The sequence below is a fragment of the Brachycentrus maculatus genome, unplaced genomic scaffold (assembly GCF_059751285.1).
Source record: "Brachycentrus maculatus isolate JH-2025_06_01 unplaced genomic scaffold, ASM5975128v1 h1tg000469l, whole genome shotgun sequence".
In the NCBI taxonomy this organism is placed as follows: Eukaryota; Metazoa; Arthropoda; class Insecta; order Trichoptera; family Brachycentridae; genus Brachycentrus; species Brachycentrus maculatus.
The window spans coordinates 1,107,501-1,129,741 of NW_028281216.1; the positions used below are offsets into that span (position 1 = coordinate 1,107,501).

The window sequence follows — 22,241 nt, forward strand, 5'->3', positions numbered from 1 at the left end:
TCGGTATAACCAATTAAAGCACAAAATATTGGCAGTATATTGAATAAACGTAACATTTTTTATGCAAATTTTGCATTGTTTTGTTTCTTTTGAAAAGCTTTCTCTCTCTTCTCCGTCTTTAAAACTAAATCTGTCTTACTCATTTTTATTTTAGAGTTTCAATTTCATCACTTTTTTGCTGCGCACCATTTTTTTTAAATATATATATGCAATACGTTAACCAATAACATTTTTTATAAAACATAGTGATATATATTGAAATAAAATATTATATCACGAACATGTTGCGACATTTCTATAAAAGAATAAAAGCTTTCTCGTGTTAGTACGACATTTCTTCTCACCAAATATTTTATTTATTTACATCAGCAAAACAAAATATTTTTTGTAGAAATGTATTGAAACGTAGTCAATATATCACGCACCTACCCACATACTCGTAATTGACATGTTTCGCTGGTGTAAGACTTCGAAAAAATAACAGGTCGTATAAAAACATACGTTTAAGGCCCAGTTAATCGCTTCTTAATTTTCTCTAAATCCAGGTAACATTTAACGTAATAGATTTTTTCATATAACACCGTTTTTGCATTCTCACCAATAGATGTCTCTAGTAAAGTTCTAGTGATTCAAGAACAATGTTTCTGAATTGGATCATATATATAGAACTTAAAAGAATTTGAGCATTGTGGTTGTCAATAATGGGTAGAATTGGTGAATGTTACACGTGTGTAAAGCGATCACTTAAACCAGTTTATGACGGTCGTCAGCCCCGTAAATGCCCAGATTTCCATATTCTTCTTCGTCTTTGATGAGATGTCAAAAAATAATATGAGAATAACTCCTGTAATTGGAGATAATCCAGATTTTGTGAACAAGTATTTGGACACACTCAAATTATTGTGAACATTTATATTTTTATATTAATAGATAAGTTACTAAAATGGAAAACCACAACCTGAGTAGCATTGAGTAGAATTAACTATGTCAATAATTTCAATCCGTCAACTTATGACTTAACCTGCTTTTATCATTATTTTGATCTGATTAATAAATCTGGGACGTAAATTCAAACTCAACTAAAATGATTTTTTAACGATGCCCAGAAATCGGAGAAATCATTGATAATTAACGGTATTCTCCCGGTTTAAATTTCAAGCACCATTTGTTGAAAACTTTTGTTTATTATTTATTTATATAAAACTTTATGGACTCCTGGTATGCAAAAGACATTAGCGGGTTCATTTCTAAGAAGCAAAGCTTTTCAACCAACTTTTTTTTTTGAATTACCTAACGTCCAAGTGACTCTGAAATCTAGCTACGGCTTATGCAACACCGTTTATCATGTCCCTACTCAGGCTTCAACTTTATAAGTTTCATAGCCTATGCCTACATGTGAGTGGATTTACTCTTTATGTTTAAAGTTACTATAATTTCATGTAATTCATGAGTGAAAATTCTAGGCAAAAACACTCGCATTTTCAACCAACCGCTATACACGTTCTATACATATATGAAACAATTTTGAAACATTGTTCTTGAATCACTTGAACTTCAGTAGAGACATCTATTGGTGAGATGAAAGATGATGACGGTCGTCAGCCCCGTAAATGCCCAGACTTCCATATTCTTCTTCATCTTTGATGAGATGTCAAAAAATAACATGATATAAATGTTCGTTTGTTCAAAATCTTAAATCTCCCAAAGTAAATCGCCGATTGCTTTGAAGTTTTGACACAAATTTGCATACAAATACGCGCGTGTTTTATTATGTGTTGACTATTACCGTCACAGGTTAAAACACGCCACAGTGTAAAATTTAAATTATTTATAAAATATTTATTTTGAGTACTATTACAGGCGCATTTGTTATAAGTAACATCAATACACGCAATATTTAACATTGCTTACGGCGGTCAGCATGCTTCTTGACGTCTGCTTTTCAATATTTTACATTGCATTGTTGTTACATAGATATTTAATACTTGCGTTGCTTCACAAACATTCTGAAAATAAGAGAAGTGTGCTTTTTATTACATAAAATTTAAAAAATAAAAATAACCATCACGCCGCTTCACTGCAGGGGTAGGCAGCGAGAATAGAATGCCACATCAAAGTGTCTTTGCAAACATTATTCACCTCTTCCTGATACATGCCCGCCGATTATTCCGAATCCTAACCTGGCCACAATCAAGTATTTGAAATACTTAAGAATGCCAAGTTTTCTTCGGTCTTCCTCTACTTCCATTTTTATCTACATTCACCTCATAAATTCGTTTCTTCCACTCATTCGTGGCGAAGCCATCTAAACACACCTTTTTATTTATTGTTTCGGCATCAACTTTGTGGTAAGATATGTTAGAATGATTAAGGAAACACTTGTTTTAAACCACTTGAGTTTTAATAATAACTTATTATTTAGACCTGACGATGGATGTTTAACTTCCGAAACTAGTAGTCTTTAATAAAACACAAGTGGTATAAAAACAAGTGTTTCCTTAATAATTATAAACACACCTTTATTCATTTAGCTATAATGCCTATCTCAACCTTGCATTTTTTTCTATTATTTTCTTTCTTTTCCATTATACCAGACTGAGCCTGTGAAAAAAAAACCCTCATCCGCACCCAACGGTGCATAGGGCACTGCGTCATATAAACGCAGTGTTATCTTGATCGTTTACACATGAAGGAAAGGTGATCAGCTTTCAGCTTCAGGTACCAGTACAGGGTAATATTGAATAAATATTACAGTGAAAAAAATCACTTATATTTATTTTACCCCCCTTGGGAATCGAACTCGGGACCTCCAGAACGGTAGCCGAGCGTGCTGAGTCTGTGCAAGTAGTCTAAAATAGAGTGAGAATCGTTTCGTCAAGTCTATAGCAATGCTCTAGTTTTGTTTACTTGTACTTGTTTACGCCACATTGACGTTCTGACTACAAACAAACGCGAATGTAACAAGTTGCGGTAACCGGATAAATGACGTGCTCAATTTTAGGTCCGTGTGGGTGTGGCCACATTTTGTGAAATGTATATATATATATATACAATGTATATATATATATATATATATGTATATATATATATATATATATATATATATATATATATATATATATATATATATATATATATATATATATATATATATATATATATATATATATAAAACCCTTATCCGCACCCAAATGGTGCATAGGGCACTGTGTCATATAAACGCAGTGTTATCTTGATCGTTTATACATGAAGGGAAGGTGATCAGCCCTCCGCTTCAGGTACCAGTACATGGTAATTTTGAATAAATATTACAGTGAAAAAATCACTAATATTTATTTTACCCCCCTTGGGAATCGAACCCGGGACCTCCAGAACGGTAGCCGAGCGCGCTGACCATTACACTACGGAGGCGGACTACAGCTTTACATATAAAAAAAGTATATAATAAACAATAGTTACATTAACAATAAGCGTTCCAAAATACAAGTTCCACCTTCAATCATTATTTTTTTAATGACACTCATTGAGTGTGTCTTAATATTTCTTAAAATCCATTGTAACACGTATTTCGATGCATTCCGCATCATTTTCGAGAAAATTCGTGTTTGAAACTCCTAAACTATTAAATCGACGTGCCCTACGTAAAGTGCTCGAACTACATTTTTGTCAATTTTGAGATATTTGGTGTATGTTATCAACTGACCGTTATCTACAAAAAAAAAACAAACAAAAAATATAAATAAAATAAATAACGCCTAGTTTTCAGGCGTATAAGACGCTATCTACATGGAATTTTCGAAATGAACTGAACTCCTAAAACGCTAACTACAGAATTTTGACAAAGCATAAAGTTTTGAAACAATTTATACATGATTTTATCGTGTTTTTTAATGAATAATACTAGTTTAGAATTTCAGATAAAACCGTTAGTTAATTTTAAAAAATACGTCGAAAAAATCATCAAAGCTCTCTCCTGTAAAGTAACAGATTTGAAGTACTTTACGTAGGGGCCGTTGAAATGTATTATAGAATCAATCAGTGGAAAAAACTGTTATTTGAGTATGCAAAATAAAAAAAATGTGATGTATCGAAGAATATGCAACACAAAGAGTAATTAAGAATGTCTGAGAGACGATTTTAAACAAAATGTTGCGAAAAAAATGAAACAATTCTTTGAAGTATCCAAAAACGTGACTATGAAAATTTTCCATCTTTAGAAATGCGTACAATAATGAAGAACGCTTCTTACATTCCTCTTCTTACTCTTGAAGTATCCGAAAAAAGTCCTGATCAATATACTTGAAGGATAACAATACTTAACAGCGTTCAAAATTGAGTGATGAAAATTTAATTAAATGCCTCGTACTCGGGGTAGATTTGTCTGGCTGATAGATGGATGAGTGAAGGGATGGTTTATCGGAGCATCTCGGAGGGGTTGCTTCTATACCTTCGCTGACTGTATGAAAAGCTTTCGGGGAGGTTCGAGGGGTGAGAAAACGAAAATGACATAATGAAAGTCACGAGATTGAAGAGGGAAAAATATCGAAATACATTTTCATGATAAGAATTTTCATTTAAGCAATATATGTGAATACTTGGCTTCGCTTGAATATATTTACTCAGAAATATATTTGTCGTGCCGAAATTAATTCTAAAAAAACTAACTAACCATCACACTGCTTCCTCGCAGGGATAGGCAGAGAAAATAGAACGCCACACCAATCTGTCTTTGCAAACAATTTTCGCCTCTTCCAAATTCATGCATCTCCTCATACCTGCCGATTATTCAAATTTTTGACCTGACCACTTTCATGTATTCCAAATACGTGATCATGCCAGGTTTTCCTAAGTCTTTCTCTGCTTTTATTACCAACTACATTCGCCTCATATACTGTTCTTACTCTTCCTTTACTCATTCGATTCAGTTGCCCAAACCATCTCAATACATCTTTCTTAATTTTATCGATGATGCTTATATAATCCTTGCATTGTCACCATTCAAAAATCTATCATACACCGTTTTGCCACACATTACGTAATGACTAAGGCATTTTGTAACCAATTTTCAAAAAATCAATGCTAGTGAAAAAAAATCGACTAAGGATATATTTTTTTAAATTTTATACACACTATGTAGATATAACGATTGTAACACCACAAGGAATAGGTGAATATTGATTGTTATGTTTCCTCGTCAATAATGACAGGCGTTCGCCAAGTGTCTACATATTCCCTACTCCCGAGAATACGACGCATATAACCGCACGTATCTGTGATATGACGCAAATATCCGGGCGAATTCGACAGATGGTGCCCCGCACAGTTTTACAGCAATAACACAATTTGTATAGGGCAGGGGTGACGAACCTTTTTGAGCCTATGTGCCAAAAAACGTTTTTTTCGATATAATAATACGTCGCGTGCCACATGCCGTGAAAATAAAATTGCATCAAATATTTGTGTAACTTCAGATTTTTAATATAAAAACATTTATACATCAAAAAAAATTATGTACTTATTAATGTAAAAAAAAGAAATAAATAATAAAAATTTACTTAAAAAAATATACAAACTTGAAAACTTCATTATATGTGAACCATTTTTGCCATTTTTTTACATCGGCTTCATAGCTGGTATCTTTTGGTAAAATACAAGCAGTATTACTTTCGTCTGTAAGTCGACTTCTTATGTCTGATTTAAAAAAGATCATTAAAGAAAATAATGATTGAAAGTTGATTAAAAATTTATGAAATTTGAACAAAAATGCTTGATTTAATAAGGTTCATAGAAAAAAATTATGATTCATAGGAATAATAATTTTTTTTAAAATGCCTAATGATTTTTTTTAAGACGGCAAAAGATTCCGGGTGGATCGCCAAGTTGTAGGTACTTCATTTCCGGCATTTATCTCCACTGGTCCAACAAATTGATCTCGCTCAATTTCATCCAAAATATTTCTTAATATTTACAACATTTTGAGTGTGTCCAAATACTTGTTCATAAATCTGGATTATCTCCAATGATAGGAGTTATTTTTCATATTATTTTCCGACATGAAAGAGTTACTGCTCAATAAAAAGCTTCTTTTCATCTCACCAATAGATTTCTCTTTTGAAGTTATAGGGATTCAATAGTAGTGTGGTTGTCAATAATGGGTAGAATTGGTGAATGTTACACGTGTGTAAAGTGATCACTTAAACCAGCCTATGACGGTCGTCAGGCCCGTAAATGCCCAGACTTCTATATTCGTTTTCATCTATAATATGTTAAAACGTCAAAAAATAATATTATTCTTTATCATTAATCAATAATTTCGTGTATAATTAGTTTTTTTCTCTCCATTCGGGTGCCATGCAAAATTGTCTTGCGTGCCATAGGTTCACCATCCCTGGTATAAAGGATAATGCCGAAGTAGGGAAGAACGAAAATAAATAATGGAAAAGGGATTTTCGTGGATTAGATTCAAAATGAAGGAGCGACAACGCACTCGAGCGCACAAATAAAAATTAAAGAGTTCATTCCCATTTTGGCTTCCAGATTCGCATATTTTTGGGTTATTGGAGATTATGAGGAGCTAGGGGAAGGGATTTATACATCGTACGTAACGCAGCCTTTGTAATTTAAGTCAAACTTATTTATAACCATTGACAACCAATTATCTCTGACAAAATTGTCTTGATATTAATTTCACGAGTAATTCAAGCCGAAGTACTGACATTTATAAAATATTTTTATTGTTTGTTTCAGCAGATACATGTGGTAAAATCTATCCATTTTAAATTTACGTTTTACTTAGTAAATACCACTATTTCCATATAGTAAAATGTTAAGTAAAGCTTTCATTTGTCCGCCTCTGTAGTGTAATGGTCAGCACGCTCGGCTACCGTTCTGGAGGTCCCGGGTTCGATTCCCAGGGGGGTCAAATAAATATAAGTGATTTTTTCACTGTAATATTTATTCAATATTACCCTGGACTGGTACCTGAAGCGGAGGGCTGATCACCTTTCCTTCGTGTGTAATCGATCAAGATAACACTGTGTTCATATGAAGCAGTGCCCTATGCACCATTGGGGTGCGGATAAGGGTTTTATTATTTATTATTATTATTATTTATTTTACGTTGTTATTTAATTTTTATTTTTAAGTGGTGTATTAACTGTGATACGATTTTACTATGAAAATAAATATAATGTACAGATTGCGGGATATCGTTCATACAACGTATTTGAGATAACGTATTTCATAAGACGTATTTGATCAAAAGGCATTAAGTGTTAAAATTGGTCACGTTATCACACTTCTAACTGAACCAAAAAAGTAATTAACCCACATAAAACCAAATATATATAATTAATTGATAGCAATTTGCTCGCCCAGCGTGAAAATCGCAAGTATGTACGTAAATACTTGCGTAATATTATTATTACCGGAGGTCAACTTGATAGGGTGGTCAAAAGTTAGAGGTCATTCTGGCAGCGAAGTCCCTCGGTACTAATAATATGCGGATTCGCAAGATTACGAAGTGTATCATAAAGTTTAATACATGCCGCTACAGGGTAGTAAAAAAGAAAAATCCGAATTTTTACAAATACTTTACATACAAAGAAATATGAACGCCACAAACGCAGCCATATCTCGGCTGTCCAAACTTAAAACACAGTAAGGAACATTTTTTTTGTAGTACGTTTTTTTTTCTTCATTTTTGGACTTCATTTTAGTCCGAAAATGCAAAAAAACGTACTTCAAAAAAAATGTCCCTTACTGGGTTTTGAGTTTGGACAGACGATCTCACCCTTAGTTTTATGTATGTAGATCTTGATTAGAGAACTCTAATAAAAAAAAAATAAATGAAACGCATTTTAAAATAATAATAATAAATAAAAATTCATACGTTTAAGGAGATATTCGCAAGGACAGAACTCATTTGCAGGCCAAGCGCCAAAGAGGTAACACGTCTTTCCACGCCCGATTTAAAAAAAATGCGTAGTGCTGTTGTTTGTTTTTTTAGAATATATATAGAATATTTATATTTTTTAACTCCTTTGTTTCAATAATTCATTTCTTTAATCATACACCTTAGTAACTTTACTCTTAACTTATAATAAATGAACTATATAAACTAATGCCTCTAGCGAGATAGCGAGTGCCTAGAATTTTCTCTCAAGAATTACATGAAATTATAGTAACTTTTAAAACAGAGTAAATCCACTCACGAGTAGGCATAGGCTACAAAACTTAAAAAGTTGAACCCTCAGTAGTCACGATAATCACTGTTGCATAAGCTGTAGCTAGATTTCAGAGTCACTTGGACGTTAGGTAATTCAAAAAAGTTTTTTCTTTTCAAAACCATATTATTATTTAATAACGAAAAAAAAATTATTTTTTCAATGCAAAAACAGTGTAAAATTTTACCTGGATTTAGAGAAAATTATGTTGCGACTCAACGAATACTGGGCATTAAGAAGGACCAAAATTCAGTAGTTCTCCAAACTTAGTTGTGTTTATCGGCTCCACATGTATTTTATTTTTTTCTCTTGTATTGCGATAATGAATTTCTCTATTAAAAAACGTTTAATAAGAGATATTTTTACTATGGGTCTAGAGATAGCAAGCTCCCATATACATATCGGCTGTCCAAACTCAAAACACAGTAAGGGACATTTTTTTGTAGTAGGTTTTTTTTTGCATTTTTGGACTTGGAAAATGCAAAAAAACGTACTACAAAAAAAATGTCCCTTACTGTGTTTTAAGTTTGGACAGCCGATATGTGTTTACATGCACGCAGCAATAGCTAATACCCATCTGTTAAATGCATGGTAAACGCAACTGACGGATAACGCCGTGGAAATAGGTAGATTTACTGGCAGTTTGCGGTTAAACCTACACTGAATGTACCGAAGTAAGTTCTGCTGTAAGAGATAAGCGTACCACTAATAAATATGTAACGAGTTCCAAACGAGGGTTGACAGACACGTTGTTCTCCTTATCTAGAGTCCACTACTTGTAGTTCAGTAGTTTATGTGGGTTCGACTCTGTGGGTAAACTTGGAAATTAACATAACGCCCAAAAATACTAAACAAAACATAAACATCATTGTTTGCATGCTGTGGTAGTGATTGTCCTGACGAAGAGACGGGTATGTCTAGAAACCGGCAGACATAAAAATCTCGGTGAGTGGTAACAACATTTTTGTAAAAAAAATTTTAGTAAAAATGACTAATATTAAATAATAATAAAACCCTTATCCGCACCCCAATGATGCATAGGGCACTGTGTCATATACACGCAGTGTTATCTTGATCGTTTACACATGAAGGAAAGGTGATCAGGTCTCCGCTTCAGGTACCAGTCCATGGTAGTATTGAATAAATAGTACAGTGAATAAATCACTTATATTTATTTTACCCCCCTTGGGAATCGAACCCGGGACCTCCAGAACGGTAGCCGAGCGTGCTGACCATTACACTACGGAGGCGGACTAACTAAAAATGACTAACCACAAAGTAAATGCTATAAATATTAATCATATTGAGAATACATAAACATCAATTTGTATTTTTTTAAAAACATGTCTTTAGTGTAAGTCACCCTTCAAAGAAAACACCCAATATATTACCATTAATTGATTCGGCGGTCACTTTGTGGTAATATCCATCCTTTTTTTAATTCATATTTTACTTGGTAAATACCAGTTCCACTTACACAAAGAGCAGTGGTATTTACCACTTTTCTTCAAATTTATTGTGACACGTGTTTCGATGCATTTCGCACCATTTTACACCTAAAACCTTAATTAAATACCAAATACAATATTTTTAAGAAAGGTGTGTTGAGATGGTTTGGACACGTGGAACGTATGAGTGAGGAAAGAACGGTTAAACAAATTTATGAGGCGAATGTAGTTGGAAAAAGAAGCAGAGGAAGACCGAGGAAAACTGGGCACAATCAGGTACCTATGTCAAATACTTGAAAGCGGCCGGGTCAGGAGTCGTAATAATCGTCGGGTATGTATGAGGCGATGCATGAATGAAGAAGAGGCGAAGAATGTTTGCAAATATAGAGTGGTGTGGCGTTTGATTCTCTCTGCCTACCCCTGCGGCGAAGCGGAGTGATGGTTAGTTAGTTTTATAATATTTTGTATTTTACAAGCATTGTTAAGTATTTGGTATGGTAATATAACACTCTTGTTATCATTCATCGTTCACTTTGTGTTATACCACATAAAAAAAGTACTACATGACTACCGGTTTCAGAAAAATCATTCCATCATCAGGTCAAATGTAGAAAACATTAACGTTTTAAGTGATGTTACACAAAGTGAACGATGAATGATAAGGAGAGCGTTACTAAATATTATATATTGTTAACTGGACCGGTATGTATCTACGTATGTACCTATATCCTCTATTTAGAACGAATGATCTATTATCAATAATATAATCCTTCATCAAAACACGATTTTTCACTTCGTTTATTTTTGTCTTGCAAGGGTTATTACTAACAAAACTAGCTTACTGACTAGTCATCACCTACTTCTCCGCAGGGGTAGGCAGAGAGTATAAAACGCCACACAACTCTGTATGTCTGGAAGAAGCGATGAATGTTTTTAAAAACATTTATCGCTTCTTCCACATTCGCATGTATCTCCTCATGACCTGAACACTTAAATATTTGACAAATGTGATCATGCCAAGTTGCTTCGGTCTTCTACTGCTCCTGTTTCTAACTACATTCACCTCATAATTCAGTTTTACTGTTTTTACCACTCATTTCGACGGCTCCTACGTAAAGTACTCTATCTGCAAATTTGTTATAATTTATAGGAGAGAGCTTAGAAGATTTTTTCAACGTATTTTTTAAAAATTAATTAAAGGTTTTATCTGAAATTCTAAACTAGTATCAAACGTTCAAAAACACAATAAAATAATGTATTAAATCGCTTTAATACTTTATGTTTTGTCAAAATTAAGTAGTTAGCATTTTAGGAGTTTGGTTCGTTTCGTCTAGTGGCAACCCTGTCAGACATAAAATTAAGGCCAGCTCACACGCTGAGAGAGACAAGCAGGCCGATTGCTATGATAGGAGCACCAAACAATCACTTAATTGCGCTGCTGATGTGATTGTCTAGAATTACGCTCTTCTGTATATCTACGTGCGACTGCTGGACTCGCGCAAACGAAGATGGAAACACATTATTCGACGCCAAAATTAACCACTACAGATTCTTCATCTTCTTCTTCATCATCATTTTCTTCTCCTTCTACTTTTTCTTCTTCTTCATATTGTCCTTCTTTTTCATCACTTTTTCCATCTTCTTCATATTCTTCATCATCCTCTTCTTCTTCTTATCTTTGTTTTTCTTGGTGTAGACCTTGTAGCCTGTTTTTAATAGGGATTAGCCTCCTGCGATGTCAATTTACAGTTGGCAATCCATCTCTTTGCTGGTCTGCCCGGGAGTTGTCTACATTGAAGTTAGGGGATGTGGGGGAGTTCGGATGGTTCCATTATCCTCACATGCGGATACGACTGTCTTCGTTGTTGCCTTCCCCACCTAACAACATATTCGATCTCGCATATTTCTCTCATCCTGGTGTTCCTTCAGATATGCTTCTTAGAGTCTTCATTTCTGGCACTTAGGGCGTTTTTTTGTTATTGTCGTGTCCGCACTGCATTTGATCCTAAGTCGTGATGGGTCGCACACAGATTTTATATATTTTAACTTTGCTGCCGATCTTTATGTGAGGGTTTTTCCATATCGATTTTTTCACTCATCCTGAGGTGACCCTTGACCTGACCGCTTTCAAGTATTTGACACACCTTCCTCTGCTTCTATTTTAATGCGTTCGCCTCGTATATTTGGTTTACCTTTCTTTCTGCACTCATTTGTTTGAAACAACCAAATAAACGCCTTTCTTAATTTTATTTATATATGACAGACTAGTGTGGGGTTCTGTTCTTTCTGCCAACCCCTGCGGGGAAAAGGCACCATAATTAGTTAGTTTGGTTGAATAAAGAGTAATAATTCAAAATTCCCATGGCTTTGAAGACACCCCTCATTAGAACCAATAGCGAGACTCGAGTTATTATGCAGTAATATGATCATAGGAACATAGGCAGTATTTCCATGACAGATTGGCTGGCTGATAATAATATTCAGTTCGGTGATCTTGAATCTGAATTTAGAATGACGTATTACGTAATAACTCACTTTGTCCAAAATCAAGTTAATTCTGGGCAAGTCAAGTGGAACAAATTATGTAAAATAGGATACAAATAATATAGACTCCGTCGGCAGAATTATAATACTGTAATATTAAATTGACGAGTAGAATTCACTGTGACAGAGAGAGCCTTTCTTGACTTAAATTTTAAATATTTGAACAAAATGGAATATTATCAAAATATAACATGAAGTGTATAATATCGTTTTTAAATGATACGTTAATCCAGTGCTCCCCAAACTTTTTCCATTCAAGGTACACCTACCAAAGTAAGAAATTTTAGAGGTGCATATTTACCATATGATGGTAACATATTTAACATATCGCTCACTCCTTTAACAACGTCATATATCAAAAATCGTCAATTTTCGGAATGCCCAGAAAAGGTACTATATCCCAGCAAATATTTTAAACTTAATATTTACCCGCTATAGGGCAGATTGTTTAATTATTTTTTTTAAATATAATACATTTATTTCAAATGCAGAAAAAACATTCACGTTTTACCTGAAAAGATCTGTTGCACAGTAGAACAGTTTATTATTAATTATGTTTTATTTTACCTATTAGACCTGAAGATGGAAGCTTAGCTTCAGAAATAAGTAGTCATAAATAAACTCAAGTGATAAAAAACAAGTCTTTTCATCAATAATTAGTTATTAAATGTCTTACTTCAAAGTAAATGCCCAAACAATTAATAAAACAAAATTGAATTTATAAAAATGAAAATATTTTGCAAAGATAACGCTTAGTTGAAAGTTAAGAAAATGTGGTATTTGCTAAGTCATTTTTAAAATTAAAATTAATATATATTACCACAATGTCACTGCCGAATCAATTAATGAAAAATTAATTCGTGAAACGTTTTCATAAATTAATTGATTCAGCAATCACTTTGTGGTAATCTATTATATTTCCATTATAAATTTATATTTCACGTGGTAACACCACTAAAAAATCTACTATGACCCGTGCTTTTATGCATTCCATATCATTTTTAATCAACGGACGGTGTTTGAAAATGATGCGAAATGCATCAAAATATGGGTGACAATAGATTCAAAGAGATAATAGTATTTACCAAGTGAAATTTAAATTAATAATTTATGTTGGGTTCACAGAATACAGATTTTGATAAATAATAAATCAAGAATTATTGAATCAAATAGTTATACTTTCGTTCGAAATGACAAGAAAGCTTATTTCAAGTACCTTCACGTTTGTTAGACAAAGCTCTCAAGAAACTAGAGGTTATATTACCGAAATCTAAGCATAAAGTCACGTTTTCAGACTCGCTTCTTATAGTCAATTACTACAAATGAAGATAGGTACGTAACGCAGAGTATGTAGAGATATTTCATAAACTGATTACTGTTAGGGTGATATAGTATCAGAAGCGTGTGTTCTGATGTGAAAACAGTATCATTTACTTTAATTTCACTTTGTAAATATCATTTTTTCTTAAAATCTATTGTAACGCGTGTTTTGATGCATTCGGCATCATTATCAAACATATTTATACAGAAATAGTACTCTTACATCATACCAAATGAATCCCAGGGTGTCAGAAATTAAATTAGATTGACGGAGTGTTACTGACTACACTCGCTCTGCAAGGCAGCGTTAGAACAACCCCGGGCTTGTGAGAAGTGATCAGTATATGTAGAATTGAAGGTGCCATACTTATAAGTATTTATTATCACATATGATTCCACCAAGGAACGCAGAAATATATAACAATTCACTAACAGACATAGTATCCTCACACCACGCCAAATGAATCCCAAGGTGTCACGAATTAAATAAGGTTGACGGAGTGTTATTGAACGCTAGTCACTCGCTCTTGTGCGATCAGTATATACGCTATTGAAGATGCCATACTTATAACAAGTAATAACTGTCACATAACAAATGAATCGACCAAGGAATGCAGAAATATGTAACAATTCACAAACATAATGCATGCTTAAGTTAGTATTCTACACTACGCCAAATGAATCCCAGGGTGACAGGAATTAAATAAGGTTGACGGAGTGTTACTGAACGCTAGTCACTCGCTCTGGTGTGATCAGTATATGTATAATTGAAGGTGCCATACTTATAATAAGTAATTATTCACATATGATTCGACCAAGGAACGCAGAAGTATGTAACAGTTCACAAGCAGAATGCGTGCTTAAGTTAGTATTCTCGCACTATGGCGAATGAATCCCAGGTTGTCAGGAATTAAATAAGGTTGACGGAGTGTTACTGAACGCTAGTCACTCGCTCTGGTGTGATCAGTATATGTGTAATTGAAGGTGCCATATTTCGCGACTCCGGAGCCATCCATCGCGCCGCCTGATTTGTGAGGCGTGGATAGTGAGAGCGTTCCTGAGTCGGCGTTAATTCTCGGCGCGGGTGTAATGAGTTCGCCCCGCTACGGGATGGGCCATAAATCCAGACACCGAGGAGATAGTTTCGGAGCAGTGAGCACTTTGTGGCCAGCAGTGTGTCAAATACATCGCGGCGGCGGCCATATTAGATTCGACATCGTAAACAGTCTCTTCTTTTTTTATTTTATTATTTTTTTTTGCTTAATAAAAGCTTTCCCTATTCTAAAATATATCAGATAACGTAGATGTTCCTGCAGATCTGTCAAGAAGCCTAGATGCTTATGTATCAGATCTGGGCATGCGGTGGGACAGCTTTCAATATTCTAATTCTTTCATAGATGTTGGTCGTGAACTCATATAAACTGTGTCACGAGTTTGATCAATATAACTAGGGGTTCTGAAAATTGTGTAGTATGGTCGTCAATCACGGGTAGAATTGGTAAATGTTACGCGTGTAAAGTGATCACTTAAACCAGCATATGTCGTAATTCATATAAATGCCCGGACTTCCATATTTTTGTTTATTTATTTGTTCAAAAACACTCCTGTACGACTACGTACACATATCGTAGTCGTACATGAGAAAGTGACCAACTAACAAAACGTTCAAAACGAGGGCCATTTAAGTCACTTTTGCTTGGTAAGAAAATAAAAATCAATGCAGCTAGTCATTTTCATGAAGTCAATATATTATACTTCCAAGTTTAAAATCCTTTGGGACCTTTTTCAGGGCAATATTAAGCTAGTAAGATATCAAATAGTCAATGATCACGTTTTTCTAAAAAATGCACTTGGTCATTTTCTCCTGTATGACTACGATATACATACATAAATATATGCATAACTAACTTTATTAAAATGATAATATTAACAATAAATTTGGATAACATATATAGCGCCATTTTCGTCATCTCAAGGGCGCTTCACCATGAGTTCTTCTTCTTCTTTAGCCTTCTGTCCTTCACTGCTGGATATAGGCCTTTTCCGTATACTTCCATTTTTTCAGTCTGTTGCTGCTTGCAGCCAGTTTCACAGCGACTATTTCGTCATCTTTTTCGAGGTCTTTTTCTCAAAATTTTAGGGGTCCTTCTTTTGGGCTCTTATCTTGCAACATGTCCCCCCGTTGCCACTTGAATCGTGTAACGGGATCCATGATATCTGCTAATCCTATATTTCTTAATTTCTTTTTTTTTTAATTTTACAATACGCCCCAACATTGAATTTTGCCAATAAAGGAAATTTGAAAAAATGAAATAAATTATACATAAAAACCCTTAGGTATGGGAGCGTAGCGTGAAGTTGGCAAAAACGATCACTCAACGAATAAAAACGTGTCATTTAAATTTTCTTTCATTCCCATTTATTTATTTATTTATTTATTGAACGGCTGAAGCCTTAAAAGTAATACATATAATACATATACTTATACAGTATCTAATACAAAAAAAATAAAAATACACTAATGAATACACTAATAGAGAAACAAAAAATCTTGTAACAAATAGTCTTATAACATAAAATCATAATTAAAAAAAAAAAAAAACAGAATAACAATAAGTAAGCACTAGTAAATACACGTCTCCTTCACACACAATCAGCGAGCAGCGAGAGAGAGTGAAACACAACGTTTAAATTTATCCATTATAACATGGAGAAGAAATGCTGAGAAAGTACAGATTTCAAGGAGGATAACAATATATTGAATAAATCTATACTTTCAAAAGCATTGGCTAACATGTGAAGCCGCGGAATCGGAGAGAACATGGCATAATTTGCATTACGTACAACCAGACTTCACATCAATGCGTGGCACAGCTAGTACTAAATAAGTACTAAATAGTACTAAATAATACTAAATAGTATTACTACATAAATAATATTACTCAATAGTTTAACTAAAACTAAATAGTATTAAATAAAAATCGTTATGCCCGTTGAGTTTTATCACTTCAATTATCGGCCAGGAATCGAAAAATGTAAATATATATTATAAACTCCATAGTGGTAAATAAATAATTACATCCTTACAAAAGTTACTCGCTTTTATCGTTAGAAAATTCTATTCAAGTATTGCAGTATTTTTCTCTTTTTACATAAATAAATTGTACCCGGTTTGCTTTTGGGCTATAAAAATACGCACATTTGTAAAACCTTTGAAAGAAATTCCCCCTCACAACGCGGGTCATTAATTTGTGAAAAGCTCGTGAAAAGATTTTCAAGTACTATCGTCAAACTTGAATACAATCAATAATTTTATAAAATATTAATTTACTATTGTAATAAACATATTTTATAAGAAGATAACACGTTATGTTTTAAGGCGCGTAATGGTCTCATTAATGGGTAAAAATAATAAACTCCACCTGTTATGAGAACATTAGTACTTCTCAAAACTTGTATTGTTTACATTAATTTACTCAAAATAGGGAATTAAAAATAATAAAAGGATAGTTTAAGCTGGGAACACAATGAATGGTGTAATTCGCTTACTTATAGCATATAAAGCCCTATCAGCGAAAGCTAAATTGACATTACACAATTGACATCTGATTACAACCCTGATGTATGGAAATGAAGTATGGTGTTGGTAAAAGAAGGAAGAATGTAGACTGAATGCAGTCTAAATGCGTTCTTTAAGATGAATACGATGTATGATAAAACGATGTATGATCGATGTTCGAATGGTGATATAAGGAAAGAACGCAAGGCTGAAATAAGCATTATAGATAAAATAAGAGTGATCGAGGAAAGAAATGTCAAACACATTTATGAGGCGAATGCTGTTGGAAAAAGAAGCAGAGGAAGAACAAGGAAAACTTTCCATAACTAGATATCTCAAATACGTGAAAGCGGTTGGGTCAGGAGTTAAAATAATCGGCGGATGTGTGTGGGGAGATGCGTCAATATGGAAGAGGCGAAAAATGTTTGCAAAGACATAGTAGTATTTCGTTCTATTCTCTCTGCTTAGCCCTGCGGAAAAGCAGGGTGATGGTTAGTTATTTAGTGTTATATATATTCGAGTACCAAAACCATTTTTTTTTCAACTCAAATCATCTTCAAAGTTCACATTTTTATACTATATAACCCTTTTTATGACCTTAAAAAATTCCAATAAATTTAACGCTGAGTTACGTTCAGAATTTTTTAATAAATTCTTTTCGATAAGAATGTCAGATCGCTATAAAAATTTCACGATTAAATGTTAAGAATTTCAATAAGGTATTTTTTAAATGACAATTAATATATCTAGGACAATATGACTAGACATTTTCATATCCGTTTCTTTCAAATATGATAGTATATAATAGAATATGTTATTTGATGTATTTATATAGGAAAAGATAATTTGTGATATTAATTAACCTTTATAAATTATAAACATATTTACAACATTTTTTGCTGTGACCCACCAAGCAAATTTGTGTGTCTTGTCGGTGGAGTTCTTTTTAAATACATTTTCAATTGTTTTTACCCATTTAAATCACCCATTTAAATACACACAGTTTTTACCCATTTAAATACACACAGAAATGAGAGAAAAAAAAACTGTTTTACAGTTTTCATAGAATTAACTCTTTATTATTTACCCATTCCTTTATTTTGCCTTTGTTCCATATTTTATTTTGACCTCTAACCTCCGTCGGCAGTATAACACTGAAAGTAACAATACACACAATACTAATCTAGACAGCTGTGATGTTAGATTTAGATTTTGATACTTAGCATTTTCAATGTGTTCGATTCCACAGCAGCTGTTTCTTAGATTTTATAAAAATATTTTCATAACTTCATTTACATTAGTTCTGTACAATTTCTCTTTTCTTTCTTTTCCATTAATCAACACTGGACCACGGCAACGCGTGGTTCAGTAATTACATTTAGCAATTTGGCTCGTTAAAAGCTAATAAAGCACATTTGCAAGAGCCTAGATTATCCTGATCAAATTATTTTACATATGTAAATGGGTGAATTAATTAATATTATTCATAGTCGGGGGTCACTTCGCAAATCTCAACACATAGTAAAGTTAATCTCTCATTTGACACAAAACGTTAGTGAAATATTACAATAGTTTAGAAGTTATATTGATTGCGGTTCTAAAGAGCCGTCGGTACAAGGTATACGTATAGTCAAATTGCTAGCCTTAATCATCCCTTACATAAGGGTAAATGAGGTGGATTTGGCGCCTCTGAGGAATTTCCATAAATACACCCTTACTATGACGCTGTGGAATTTCTATATAGTATCACATATTTGGCTACACTGTGTAGAATTTCAGCCACATCGATATGCCCTCAGTATCCGTGACATAATTTGAAATTCAACTGTAATTGAGGAAGGTTGTTCGTTTCGATATCTGATTAAATGCACGGTAATTACAATATTAAAGTCGTAGTCATACAGGATAAAGTGACCAAGTGCTTTTTTTTTTTACAAAAACGTTATCATTGACTATTCGATGTCTTACTTGCTTAATAATGCCCTGAAACAAATCCCAAAGGATTTTAAATTTGGAAGTATAGTATAATGTCTTGTTAAAAATAACAAACTGCATTAATGTTTATTTTCTAGCCAAGCAAAAGTGACTTAAATAGTCCCCCTGAACATTTTACGTTTTGTTAGTTGGTCACTTTCTCCTGTACGACTACAAAGTGTACAAATCAAACACGTCCGCCTCCGTGGTGTAATGGTTAGCATGTTTAGCTACCATGCTGGAGATCTCGGGTTCGATTTCCAAGAGGGTCTTAATAAATATGAGTGATTTTTCAGTCAAATGTTTATTTAATATGACCCTGGACTAGTACCTGAAGTGAAAGGCTAATCACCTTTACTTCGTGCATCTAACGATCAAAAAAACATTGCTTTTTTTACGAGACGGTAGCCTATGCACCATTGGGTGCGGATATGGGTAAGAAGAAGAAGATGAATAAAACAATTGTATTAAAAATATTCGTCCGCCTCCGTGGTATAATGTTAGCATGTTTAGCTACCATGCTGGAGGTCCCGGGTTCGACTCCCGAGAGGGTCAAAATAAATATCGGTAAATTTACACTCTAATATTTATCACCTTGCCTTCATGTAAGTAACGATCAAGATAACATTGCGTCAATACGATCCAGTGCCCTATGGTTAGGGCAGAAGAATAGAGGTTAGAAGAAGAATAAATCAAACAATTGTTTTCAAATAGTCACGTATCGTTTAAAAAAAAAAACGGGGTTTCTACTCGTAACTCCACATTTTATTAAGAATACACATTGAACGAGAGAACAGAACGAGGACGGCCAAAAAAGACTTGGCACGACCAGATCAATCAGAACGTAAAATCTGGTTATGTCAAAAGTCTACGTATGGCGTAACCGGAGGGCGTCTATGACTAGATGTATGGATATGAAGGAACCTAGGAGTGTATGTATGTCAGGACAGACGAGTATGGCGTTCCATCCTCTCTGCCTACCTCTGCAGGGGTGATGGTACCAGTAGTAGTAGTAGTAAGTGTGTATTGACGTATTTTTCGACCAAGAATCAGAGGTAACCAAAATTTCTGTTTTTTCCAACTCCATGCTTTACTCACATACATGAGGATGTATGGTGTGGTACATCTTATTCCACATACCCGCTAACGATTCCCCTTTCTTGTCGACTGCTGACTTGTCGATTTTCAAGTATTTGATGCACTTGACTTGCCAAGTTTTCTCTTAATTTTAAGTAAAATCATCATAATTTTTAAAAAATCAATGAAGATATTTTATCATATTAAAACGTTATTAAAATCATTAAATTAGTATTTAGAAAGTATAAAATATAAGTCAAAATTTACTTCAATAGTATGACCAGCATATGAAAAAGATAAGATAATTACAATTTTTACCGAGAGACTTTCAGAAATAATTAATAAAATTATATTGCTGTCGTAAGATATTAAGATAAATGTTTTAAGAAAGTGATAAATAATTAGCACTTTTGGAAATTTTTAAAACAGTTGTTATGATGTACAGTAAAAGCTCGATATGACAGACTAAGTAGTGGGAGGTGTCCGTTAAACTCGATAGTCCGTTATATTAAAATAGGTTTGAAATGAATTTAAAGACTTTTTTTTTTAAATTTGAACAATGTATGTAGATTTAAATAAACAATACAAAACATTAAGAAAATTATATTTATTGTCTTCGGATACTCGGCGTGAAGTGACGTTGCTGTTTGATATCGACGGGCTTGCTTTAGGTTATCCTGCTTTGGAAAAGGAATCAAGTTTTGTTTGAACATTTGTAGCTTGCTGTTTTTTTTTAAATCAACTCTCTAAAACTACGAAAATGCATGAGATTTAGTAAAACTTCGTTGACTGACGAATAGTAAAAAAATATTCTTTTAAAGTTATAACTCATATCGTACATATTTGCTAACTTTTTTTCATTTTCATCTTTTTGATTTTTTCGTTTTCTGTTAAAATCAAATATTTATAGTTTATATTAGCACTTTAAATCTATTTTCATTTCTGATATCTATTTTATTCTTGCCTGTTGCTTAGAATAAAATGTATACCCACACAGGTCATGCCTTTGTGGGATCTTTTTTGTATTAATATTATTGAAAAAGTGTACTTGTAACTATAATATTGTGAAATGCAAAAGAATAAAATAAAAAAAATGATATAAAACGTCGAAATGTGATCTTACCACCGATAACTTCATTTTTGGCCGTATTGTTTCTTTCTTCGCTATCTCACATTCAGTCATGATATTATCACATGGATTTTTCTGTCACCTTTATCTACGTGGATTTTTTATTCGTTATATCCGAAGTTCGTTAAATAGAAGTCCGTTAAATCGAGGTTTTACTGTAATATATTCTTTTATTCAAATAGTAATGCTGTGAAATATTGAATTCAAGATGACAGAATGAATGTGAAAGAGAATTTTCCCGATATTCGATCATGTATTCTTACATTACTCCTTTATGGGACTTCGTATGCCAAGAACTTCGGCTCAGAACAAAGAATGATACATGTATCTGTGTATATTATAAATTGAATTGAAGATACAAAAGTAAGCAACAAGGAAGACGATGTATGACCGAGATATGTACAGAGTAGAAAATCTGAGGAAAAAGAATATCGAATAGGATTTTTTATTGAAACAACATCGAAGAAGGTGAATCTGGTAATATCATTATTGTTGATCTGTGATTCTATCTTGGGTGCCAGCACTCATTTCTGGGTTATTTTTAAAATGAAATTGCATAATACCACGTGTTTAGTTTTATTTCATTACACACGACTAGTTTAAAAAACTAGAGTTGTTTTCATCGACAGATGATTGCTTAAGGCCCAGTATTCATTAAGTCACAACTTTTTTCGAAATAGAATTTTTTCTTAAAACACCGTTTTTGCATTGAAAAAAATGGTTTTTCTTCGTAATAATTACAGTAGAACCTCTCATAACGAGCGTTATTCATTCCAGAATCTTACTCGTTAAGCGAAAATTTTTTTTTTGACCGGCGCGGATGTTCCGGCTCACAAGTGAATGTCGTGAAAAGGGAAATTGTAACTCGTTGAATGAAAAAATCACTTATATTTAATTGACCCCACCTGGGAATCGAACCCGGGACCTCCAGTACGGTAGCCGAGCATGCTGCCCATTACACGAAG

General features: G+C 33.5%; 1 protein-coding gene across 4 annotated transcripts in view; it reads right to left on the minus strand.

Annotated features, from left to right (window-relative positions):
• LOC148302278 (uncharacterized) overlaps window positions 1-22,241 on the minus strand; it is a 299,784-nt gene that overhangs the window by 204,729 nt on the left and 72,814 nt on the right. The window lies entirely within an intron of this gene.